Genomic DNA, 11,437 nt, shown 5'->3' with positions numbered 1-11,437 from the left:
AACGTTAGTCAGCACAGGTCTTAAGAGCTCGAGGACTAACTCCAGCTGGTCCTGGGACTCTATTCATTTATAGAATCCCTAGTTGTCTCTTCAATTGGTCTTTAGTTATGGGCAGCACATACTGTGCAGTCATTCTAAAATTAAGATTCATCCATCCATTTTCCAACCCGCTGAATCCGAACACAGGGTCACGGGGGTCTGCTGGAGCCAATCCCAGCCAACACAGGGCACAAGGCAGGAAACAATCCCGGGCAGGGTGCCAACCCACCGCAGGACACACACAAACACACCCACACACCAAGCACACACTAGGGCCAATTTAGAATCGCCAATCCACCTAACCAGCATGTCTTTGGACTGTGGGAGGAAACCGGAGCGCCCAGAGGAAACCCACGCAGACACGGGGAGAACATGCAAACTCCACGCAGGGAGGACCCGGGAAGCGAACCCGGGTCCCCAGGTCTCCCAACTGCGAGGCAGCAGCGCTACCCACTGCGCCACTGTGCCGCCCAAATTAAGATTCATTAATCTTAAATAACACTAAAAACTACCTTTACCCAATGCAGAGAGCTAATTAGTAACACAAAGCTCATTATATTGTACTTCCTCATATTAATAAAAACAACAGGAGTTGAACAAAAAAGTTGGCAGGAGCCCTGCAGACTTATTTAAGAATAGCATTTACACATTCTTGCCAGGTTCTAAAGAAGCCTTGTGGCTCAGTCCTTATCTCTGATTTAATGTAGGACCTCTAGAAAGTTACTTCATTTAAAACAGATCCCGTTGAATGCATACTCCTAGATGATTCCTCCATTTGAACTGTAGGCTCCGTGAAAAATGAAGATGAAAAGGGTCTATAAATATGTTTCATGACCTGTCATGTAGTGTGGGGAGAATCATCTGGAATGGAACCTGACCAGGATAAAGATGGGGGTAGCAAACTTCTGGGATTCCAAGGAACACCTTGAGGTCAGTCACTCACATTGTAATAGACGTGAAGGTGGTGACAGTTTACACATTACCTATAAAAAGCATTTGGCTCCTTGGATATTTTCACATTTTATTGTTATACAGTATTGAATCACAGTGGATATAATTTGGTGTTTCTGACACTGATCTACAGATAAAGATTCTTTAATTGCATAGTGAAAACAGATCTCGGCAAAGTGGTTTGAATTAATTAGAAACTTAAAACACAGAATAATTGAGCATATACAATAAGTATTCACCCCTTTAACACTAGAATTACCAGAGCCTACGAAAAAACTCGTAGATCCGGCCCACCTTAAATCGCTTCTTAAAACCGTTCTCACCTCTCCGCCAGCGTCTTTTGTCATCTAAATGTACTGATAAAGACAAGCTGCCAGCAGCTGGCTATTCCATCCCCCCAACGACATAGAACGTAAACGAACTTTTCCCAGCTCATGCCTTGATTGATTATATGAGAGTGAAGTGGAGTTTTAGAGTGGAAATAATAGATTGTTATTTGGAACACACGCATTTCATATGTGTTGCATTTCTACAGTAATCTGAATTCAAAACAGAACTCTTCAACGGAGGAAAGAAGTTGGGTTTTATAGGAAGGTGTAAGGAAGTGATGTCGTCCTCAGGGCGGGGACAGGAAGTGATGTCATCCTTGGAGCTGGGACAGGAAGTGATGCCATCAGATCCGAGGTGGAAGTGACATCCTCGCACTCCGTTGAAGAGTTCTGTTTTGGATTCAGATCTATGCATAATTGTATTGAAACTTTGCCTTTTGCAGCCAAGGTCAAGTACACGGGTGGCTGCCCCAAACCTTTGTCTTGTGTCAAGGCTCATGTTTTCACACTATCTATCTATCTATCTATCTATCTATCTATCTATCTATCTATCTATCTATCTATCTATCTATCTATCTATCTATCTATCTATCTATCTATCTATCTATCTATCTATCTATCTATCTAATGGTAGTAATGGTATAGCATCGTAAAACATAGAAATGTCTGTCCTTTAATTATTATACTGCATATTACTCACTGGTTCTAATAATTTAATGAAGAAATTATTGTAGAAGAAGATTCAGGCAAAGAGAGGCTACAGGTGTAGTTGTGAAACTACAGATCATTAAAACAGACATTAATCATACAGTCAACAAAACCTCCAAGTACATAAAAAAATTCTTGAAGACTTACAGAGTGCCATTAATCACAAAAGTATAAAATATGCTTGAAATAACCCATAATAGGCAACCCTTAAAATCCCGAAGGTCTCCGTACAACTTACCCTGGTATCATATTGACCACATTATCTTTAAATATAGATCTGTGCCACAGCTGTCATGAACATGTAATGGTGCTTGGAGATTGTTGTCAGCAAGGTGACCAGAAGATGACATTTCAGCAGCTGAAAGACGTGGTCAAAAGGAGTAGTGAGGAAGTAAATAGGAACAACCACCAATGGCAAAGGAGAAAATGAAAGCAAAGAGCAGAGCCAGAAATGAAGTCGAATCCAAAAACGCAATCGACCACTAGGGCCAATTTTAGTAAAAGCTGACTATCACTAAAATTTTAACAAAGAAGTTGTATCCACCAAGGAATAAAGTAAAATGCGAAAGCCACCATAGTTGTAGCGTGACGCTCTGTGAAATGAAGTGAAATGTCACTTGCCCAAATCAAAATGGAATTGCACAAATAAACTACTACAATCATAAAAAATTACTTTTTAAATACCAATCTGATTTTGAAACAAGAACTAGAAATCTCACATATAAAAACCCCAAAATAAACAAAAATACACCTATATCTAAAGCTTATACAGTATTGCAATAGCAACATATCTGAGGTGTCAGGAGTCTTTAAATGGCTCTCAGGTAACTCCAGCCATAATGATCACAACACCGGAGAGCATTAATTAAATTAGAAACCCCACCACAGTAAAAAAACGTGATACAAAGTGTAGGGAATTTTTGGGATTCAGCCAGAGTTCTCTCCCTGGCTGGGGTTCAGTTTCATGCTTTATGTCATCTTTGTATTAAGTTTATTTATGTTTATTTGCCACTGCCTGTGTTTAAGTTCCAGTGCCTCGGTTATGTTCCATATGTGTTGTGGGTGGTCCCACATGGAGCTAGACCACCTGCCAATCACTGCTGGGAATTGCCCTCTGCCTTATAAACTGGAGGATCTCCCATAGTTCCTAGTGGTTAATTATGAATGCATTCTGGGAGTTTGGTGAGTTCTTGTGCCTTTTCTGTGCTTTTGAGATTTTTGTTCTATTTTTGACTACAGTGCTGGGTTACTGCATTGGGACCGTGTTTGCCTTGGATTGCTTTGTGTTTCTAGGCAACTCCATTGTTTTCTATGGAGCTTGTCTATGTGAGTATTTTTGTGAAGAATAAAATCTTTTTATTTTTATAAAGTTTATGTGTTTGCCAGTTTGTCTAGCTGGGGTTTGGGGGTATATCCCCCTCTAGTGGGCATAATTAGATGTGCTTTTGCAACTTTTTGGGACGTGTGTGTCTTGGGACTCCTAGTCATACCATGAATCAAGAACAGAAAAAAAAATTATCTGGTTTATGATAAAAAACTTGCAAAGAGGAAGAAATTACAAAAAACACAACAACTAGTAACACGTACTAGTTATGCTGCCGGGTACAAACTGTAATGTCTGAGCTACACTCAGAGTGAAAGGCAGACCTTCAGAAACTGCAGCTCAGCTGGCACTCAGTTATTTGGCAGGTAGAAAGGCCAATCCTTTTAGACGCAACAGGAAGGAGAGCTCCTTGCTGATTTAATAGACATATTCTGCCTGTTATACATTTTAATAAGCTTAAACAGAAGCTTAGCTCTTGATCCTCAGCATGCAATGATGCACACCAAAGTCCTTACAAGATGGCAGCTTATTAGCACTGCAGGCCGTCACCATTTGTGTACAACTTTCAAAAAGACACAGGAGGAAATCAGTCAATCCTGTGTGTGAAAGTGCAGGATTAAAGTATATGCCTGTGAGCGGAGGTCAGAGCCACCTTCATCTGAGTGTGGATCTGGAACAATTCCAAACACTAATAACTTCACTTGAAGCATTCATTTTGACTCTTGGGTCTGTGCTTGCCAGCAAAGTGTTGTTCTGCTGCAGGCTTACTTGTTGACTATTGAAGAAAAAGACTTCCTACACTGCCGGCTGACCTCTCAAAAAGTGAATTACACAGGGAATGGGAAGGAGGGAAGAAAAATTATAATAGAATTACATTTTGTACAAAAAAGCACCTTATACCAGAATCCTGTGTGCACCTAAATAGGAACTGATGCAAAACTTCAGCACTTCTGGAACTGTCTTAATATTAACACAAAAAGCTTTCCTCATTTTGCTTCTCCAATCTTTTTCCAATATAAAATCATACATATTTCGCACATATTTCATCAAACTAATAAAATTTCAAAACTGTGTGCCAACATATTAGGATATGCTTAAGTAGTGGAAAGAAAGTAGAGGCCCTGGTTAAAGCCCACACGAGCATGGGGAGCATGAAAATCCACAAAAGAGATCTCCTTAATATCTTTTTGGTTTCTCAGAGACAACAATGAGATCAGAAAGTAATTGAGACATTTTCGTTGGACTCAGATTTTTCTCCTGAGAAGAACTACCCCAGTATTCTCACAAGTGTCTCTCTTTGAGTTTCAGCAGAGATCACAGCAAATTGACTCACATTTTCAAAGTAGTGTCTTGATATCTTTTTTGCAATTTGACAATATTTGCATTGTGTGCTCTATAATATATGGTGAAATGTATGGACAGATTGTCTGTAGTAATAAAACACTTTATTATGATTACAAAACTGTAGTCCATGCTTCTGAATAATACTATTATGTGCTGTAATTTATATTACTGTTCTCCAATTAGATCATACAACATTCTGGGAGAAAATGAAGGCAGCGTGATTAGGAGCTTGGACATCAAATCCTGAGGTTGTGAGTTCAAATCCCACTACTGACACCATATGACCATGAGAAAGTCACTTTATCACTGCCTGCTTTCCAGTTGGAACAACAAAAGAAATGTAACCGATCATAGCTCATATGTTGGAAGGCACCATAGATAAAGATATAAGTAAAATACAGTATATGAAGTCTCACTATGCAAACCTATTTATGGCAAAATTGGAGAAAGATTTTATGTCAACGTGCGTCTTAAAACCAACGTTGTATCTCCGTTACATAGACAGCATCTTCATAATCTGGACTGCCAGTGAGATGGACCTCCTCCATTTTCATAATGGATATAATTCTTTCCACCCCAACATAAAGCTGAAGCTGAATTTCTCAAAAAAAGATGTCAGCTTCCTCGACACCACTATTCAACTGAAAGATAAGACCCTTGTAACTTCTGTTTTTCACAAACCAACAGACAGACAGACCTACCTGAGAAGTGACAGCTTCCACCCCAAGCATATAAGGCGCTCCATTATTTTCAGCCAAGCAATATGTTACAACCGTATTTGCTCAGACCCAACAGACCGGGATAAACAACTTGCAGGAGCTTAGACAAGATTTCATCAGACAAAGGTTATACCCGCAAAACAACAGACAATCAAATAAATAGAGCTAGTGCCATACCCAGAGACCACCTTCTGGAATATAAAAACAAAGACAACAAGAACCGCATTCCCCTTTTTGTCACCTATAACCCACATCTTGAAGCACTTCGAAAAATTATAAAAGAACTCAGCCAATGCTAAACAATGACCAAACCCTGAAAAATGTATTTCCAGAACCTCCCCTCCTGGCATACAGACAACTACCAAACCTGCAGTAACTAAGTGAATTAACAGAAAATGGCACAACTCCCTGCCTACAGAAAAGATGTAAAACGTGTGCTCACATTTATAATATAGACCGTGTAGTTATACCACACTGCCGACTAGAATATCACATATAGGGATCAGTTTCCTGCAGATATCTAATGTGGTCTACCTAATTCTCTGCATGAAATGTCCTGACACTGCACTCTATGTGGGAGAAACTGGACAAACACTCCGCCAAACAATGAATTTACACAGGTTCCACGTTAAACGTGGCAACATAGATGTTCCTGTAGCAGCTCACTTCAACAGCCATGGACACTGTGAGAGCAACTTTAAAGTCACAGGGCTTATGGGCAACTTCAGAACACAGCTAGAGAAAAAAGAGTGGGAAATTAAACTCATGCTAAAATTTAACTACAGCATCGAGAGGAGTCAGATGAGGTGGCTCGGGCATCTGCTCAGGATGCCTCCTGGACTCATCCCTGGTGAGGTGTTCCGGGCACGTCCAACCGGGAGGAGGCCCCTGGGAAGACCCAGGACACGCTGGAGGGACTATGTCTCCCAGCTGGCCTGGGAACGCCTCGGGATTCTCCTGGAAGAGCTAGAAGAAGTGGCCGGGGAGAGAGAAGTCTGGGTATCTCTGCTCAAGCTGCTGCCCCCGCGACCTGATCTCGGATAAGCGGAAGAGGATGGATGGATGGATGGATGGATGGATGGATGGATGGATGGATGGATGGATGGATGGATGGATGGTTTAAATAGAGACAAGAGTTTTATGGCCAGATATGAGGATTGTTTGCATCGCTCGGACTGTCCTGGACTGCAATAGACTTTGTTGGACAGTAATCTTATCAAAAGATCTTGACTATACATTGTTCTCCTGTCTTGCTAAATGAATCTTATCCTGGAGATGTCTATTAATTTTTTACATCTAAGATGTCTCACTTAAAGGTTTTCCAATGTTGTTATTTCTCCTGGTGTGTATATAAGCACAGGTAACTCCAGTTTCTGTATTACATCTTGCAATGCCAATAAAAGGTATAATTTTGCTTAACTCCTCACTACATCCATAATAGCTAACATGGTACAACACCCTAGTACTGAAGTCTTGAAACAAATTAAAACAAGACTACAATGAGATATCACAAAATATAACATGCTTTTCAAAAGAAATTCTCAATTTTGATTCTGTTTACCTTGGTTGTATCTCATATCTCCTTTTTGTGTAAAGCTAATTCTCCTGAGGAATTTTAGCATAAACGTCTGTGACAAAGTTAATTCGTAAATAAAACATAAATGAGAATCTATGTTAAGTCTCATGAGCCATCAGAGATCAGTCTTTGACCAGTAAAATATTCCAATGGGCACATGTAACCTTCTAGTTAAGCAAAATGACACCTTTTATTGGCTAACTAGAAAGGTTAGCCAATAAAGAACACAAAGAACCTTGACAGTCATGCTGATGCCAGCAAGCTATTCTAAGCACAAGTATGTTTTTATTTTCTTGTGTCCCTTCTAACACCTTTTTCACATCTTACTTAATTTCATTGTATTCTTTCTAAGCTAATGCATTACCTGCCCCAGTATGGCTGTTTTCTATTTTTGTTTTCCTTTCTTTTTCTTCTGCGATTTCCTTCTAAAATTTACATCAATCAACTGAGATATGACAAATGACTGGAAGACGTGGGTAGTTGGTGATATTGAGAGGGTACAAATTATATTTTAAAATAAGAGAAGGGAGATGATGTTCTCCAGAAGGCAAAGCATACATAGAACTGTGACAGTTAAATCCATGAACTCCTATAAACCTGGTCACATATGTTATGAAGAGTCAGGTGAGCATATCAGATACTGGTAAAGTCCGACTATGAGTGACAAACAAAAGTGAAGTTTTAATGGATTATAACTGGATACTGGACTGGCAAGGCTATTCCAGGGAATTAAAGGGCCTCAGGAAGAGCTGTTTACAAGTGCCAGAGAAGGATCCATGACAGTAAGATGGAAGTCCGCTGAAGGTACCTGTTATAGGGTTGTCCAAATATAATGACGAGCTAAGGGCAGTGGCATAGGAACTGACATCTATTAGAGGAAGTCCTACTTTTTTGGTGCCGTCAAAATGATTATAATAATCAATTAGGAAGGTTATCATGAACAGGCATTACATTGAAGGTGTTTCTCTATCAGCTGACAGCCTGAATAATTTCTAGGGTCTGATATTGAAGGTCTGGGGTCATGGAAGGCAAAGACCTGGGGCCTCATGCATAACGCAGTGCGTAGAATTCACACTAAAACATGGCGTACGGACAAAAGCGGAAATGTGCATATGCACAAAAAAATCCAGGTGAATAAATATGTGTGTACGCCAGCTTCCACTTTCTTCCACTACATAAATCCCAATCAGCATGAAATGTATGCTCATGCACGCACCTGCTGTCCCACCCCGTCTCCTCCCAGAATTACAACTCTTTAAATATGCAAATCAATATAAATAGCCCTTAAGCTCAGTGTTCTGTGAAAAGACAATGACCAAAGCATGGGGGAAAAAAATTTCAGCAAATACCAAGTGGAGATAAAGAAAAATGTACTATTTGTTGGTTTAAACAGTGGTATAAACAACAAAAGGAAGTTGATCGAGTGACAGAGTGGCAGAGAAGCTCGAAAGTTCAAGTTCACAAAGTCGCACGGTGCCTGAAATAAAAAAGAAGTGGTCAGATATCAAAGTGTCGTAGCCTACCGTCTGAGTGTCATATGGAAGCTTATTATGGTACAAAGAAAAAAAAATAGGGATACTGTGGGAAAAAAAGCTCAAAATTTCAACTTTAATCTCGAAATTTCCACTTTAATCACATAGTTTATTTTGCCATTAAAGTAGAACCTCATAAACTTTATCTTAAAATCTTTTAATTTACTACTTTCTCAAATCCCATCATAACTAAAGTAGCACGTTAAATGCTTTGTTTTGTATGTGTTCTTCTGTGTGCTCTATGTGTGTGAATCATTACATGCTTCTTGAACGGGCTTTCTCTTCCTCCAACAGGACACAGAATCCATTACGTTCGTGATATTATAGCTCTCTGAATAATTTAAATACTGAGATGTATACTTGACATCATTTTCATAATGATAGGAATTAAAGCATGTTATTAAACATAGAGACACGGTGGTGCAGTAATAGTGACGAGCTGGCGCCCCATCCAGAGATTGTTCCTGCCTCCCACAAATTTCTTGCTGCGCCGTGTGAGACCTTCGATGAAATTATTTATTGCAGCAGCACTGTCTCTCTCAAACGTACTAACCCCCGATTCCTGTCCTTCCTTTTCTTTCTCCAAGTAACTAATTGCCACACAGTCAGCTCTGCAATAGATGTCAAGCCATCTGTAAGCTTTGAACGCAGATTCTTCAAAACTTTTAAGGAACATTGAATTATCTTCATGCTACATGTTTAATTATTCCATCCATCTATCCATCTGGGGTTGCGCCAATCCCAGCAAGCATACAGCGCAAGGCAGGAACAATCCCTGAACGGAGTGCCAGCTCATCGCTAGTGCTGCGACACCGTGTCCTCACATGTTTAATTATTAACAATATTGATTATTTAAATGATGTTAAAATTTTATCTGTTTAATATAATAAACATACAGTACTTTGCTGCATTTCATCTTAGAAATGATATCAAGAGCTCCAAGAAGATAGCGCTTGGAAATTTAAATTGATTTAGAAGCCAGTCATTATCATAGTTTAAAACGTGCTATATAAAGTGGCTCAGGTTGTACAAAATTATAACTGTACTGCAAGTTTACAGTGAGGTGATTGAACTTACAATTACAAACAGTTCTACCAGAAGCACTTGATGGGCCGATTGAGTGCATTTAGAGCTCTTGGGATGAAACTGCTTCTGAACCCTACATGAAAGGCTTTGAAGCGTTTGTCGTATGGGAGAAGTTCAAGCAGACAGTGCACATGGCTGAGGCAGTGTGTGCTTAATGCTGTATACCGATTATTCTCTTTCTGATTAGCTGCTGTAGAGCTGTGATTCCACACTCAGATACAGTGGGTTAAATACTCTGAGAGGTGAACTGAAAGTTACAACGCTAAAGCAGTGATGGTATTTGAAATAGTTTGGAAATATCTGTATATAGAGCAAGCTAATCAACCTCACACATATGCAGCAATGATACTGCAGAACTTCATTGGCTGATACAGAAATTTTCATCTGACACATCGGAACCCAGCCACCCGCATTCAAGAGTATCTGGTTGTGCTCTTCAGCTGAGAATGCAAAATTATGTGCCTCTCTTCTGCATTCTGGAAAGGTGTAAAGGCAGCAGCATCTGAGTGGTTAGCCTGATGTGATTGCCATTACTATGAATAGTACAGACCATATTAAAAACCAAGGGTTCAGCCAATTACCTTACAAACAAGCCATTTACCATGTTCGGTATTGTCTAGTCTGCTAGAACTATTTTGCCTCAAAATAAACGAATTACTTGTTTACGAGGCACATTGTGCATTAATGGAATGTATACTTATGGTGAACAAAAGCAGTTTTGTTCTCGCTAGGAGACCCTATTGCAATATGAATGTAGTTAATTACTCTGATTATGTTAGAAGAACCTGACACTGCTGTAAATTGCATTTTTATGTTGGCAAAATTGTATCATGTTTTATGTATGTACACCCATGGCATAAGAAAACGGAGTATAATGCCTTGCTGGTCGTTTAATGACTTCTATCACAGCAGGCATGATGGAGTTAAGCTTGGCTGAGATAATCCTCACCTGTCAACCATTTCCTTGAAAACAAGTAACTGATATAAACTGACGAGAAACCAAAAAAGTTTGTATGAAGTAAATTCGTAGTCCTCTTAAAAAGAAACTTAAATTCATACTGTACATCATATTTGTCATTTTTGAGGAGTAATATGTTTGTCACACCAATGTACATTCTAATAAGTGCTTGGTGATATGATTTATTATACAATACATGTGAGTTATCATTTAGCTGCTTTGACATGCACTTTTTGTGTATATGCAAGCTTTAGAAATGAGGCCACTGATTCTTTAGTGTATTGCAAGCTTAGGACTGCAAGGAGTTATGTGGCCATCATAGGGAGCTCTACAAGGAAGGTCACAGGATTTTATACAGGACTTTCCTGACTCTGGTAACAGAAATTGCCCCAGAAGTGCTTTGCGAGAAGGGCATAAAATCACCCTTTAACTAGAAGGAGGTTGACCTTACAACCATGAGATGATTTGATCAAAGGCTCCCTTAGGTAGGTCGGTAATTTGGACAGCACTGTCTATAAGAAAATAAAGGAAGGTTAAGAAGGTGAGTGAGGAGGTGCTATGCGGTGCTTATGCTCTGTGGCTTTCTGAGTTACTCTTTTGCATTATCACACATATCCCTCTTAATCACTTGCTTACATACTTTGTGGCACAAGAGCCCAATATGGACCCTGAACCTCTCCTGACCTTCTTTCAAGGTCTAATCAGCACAGAGAAGTGAGAATGTCATTGTACTTTTTGCACTTGAAAATAAGGACCCTATAAAATTGGAGGAGTCCCTTGACCAATTCTCTAGATTTACTGGAGAGTAAATCCTACAATCCTACTTCCACCCAGTGACACTCACATCTGTCATTATGAAGTGCTTTGAGAA

This window comes from Erpetoichthys calabaricus, chromosome 2, assembly GCF_900747795.2.
Source record: "Erpetoichthys calabaricus chromosome 2, fErpCal1.3, whole genome shotgun sequence".
Taxonomy (NCBI): domain Eukaryota; kingdom Metazoa; phylum Chordata; class Cladistia; order Polypteriformes; family Polypteridae; genus Erpetoichthys; species Erpetoichthys calabaricus.
Note: the sequence above shows the minus strand (reverse complement) of the source record.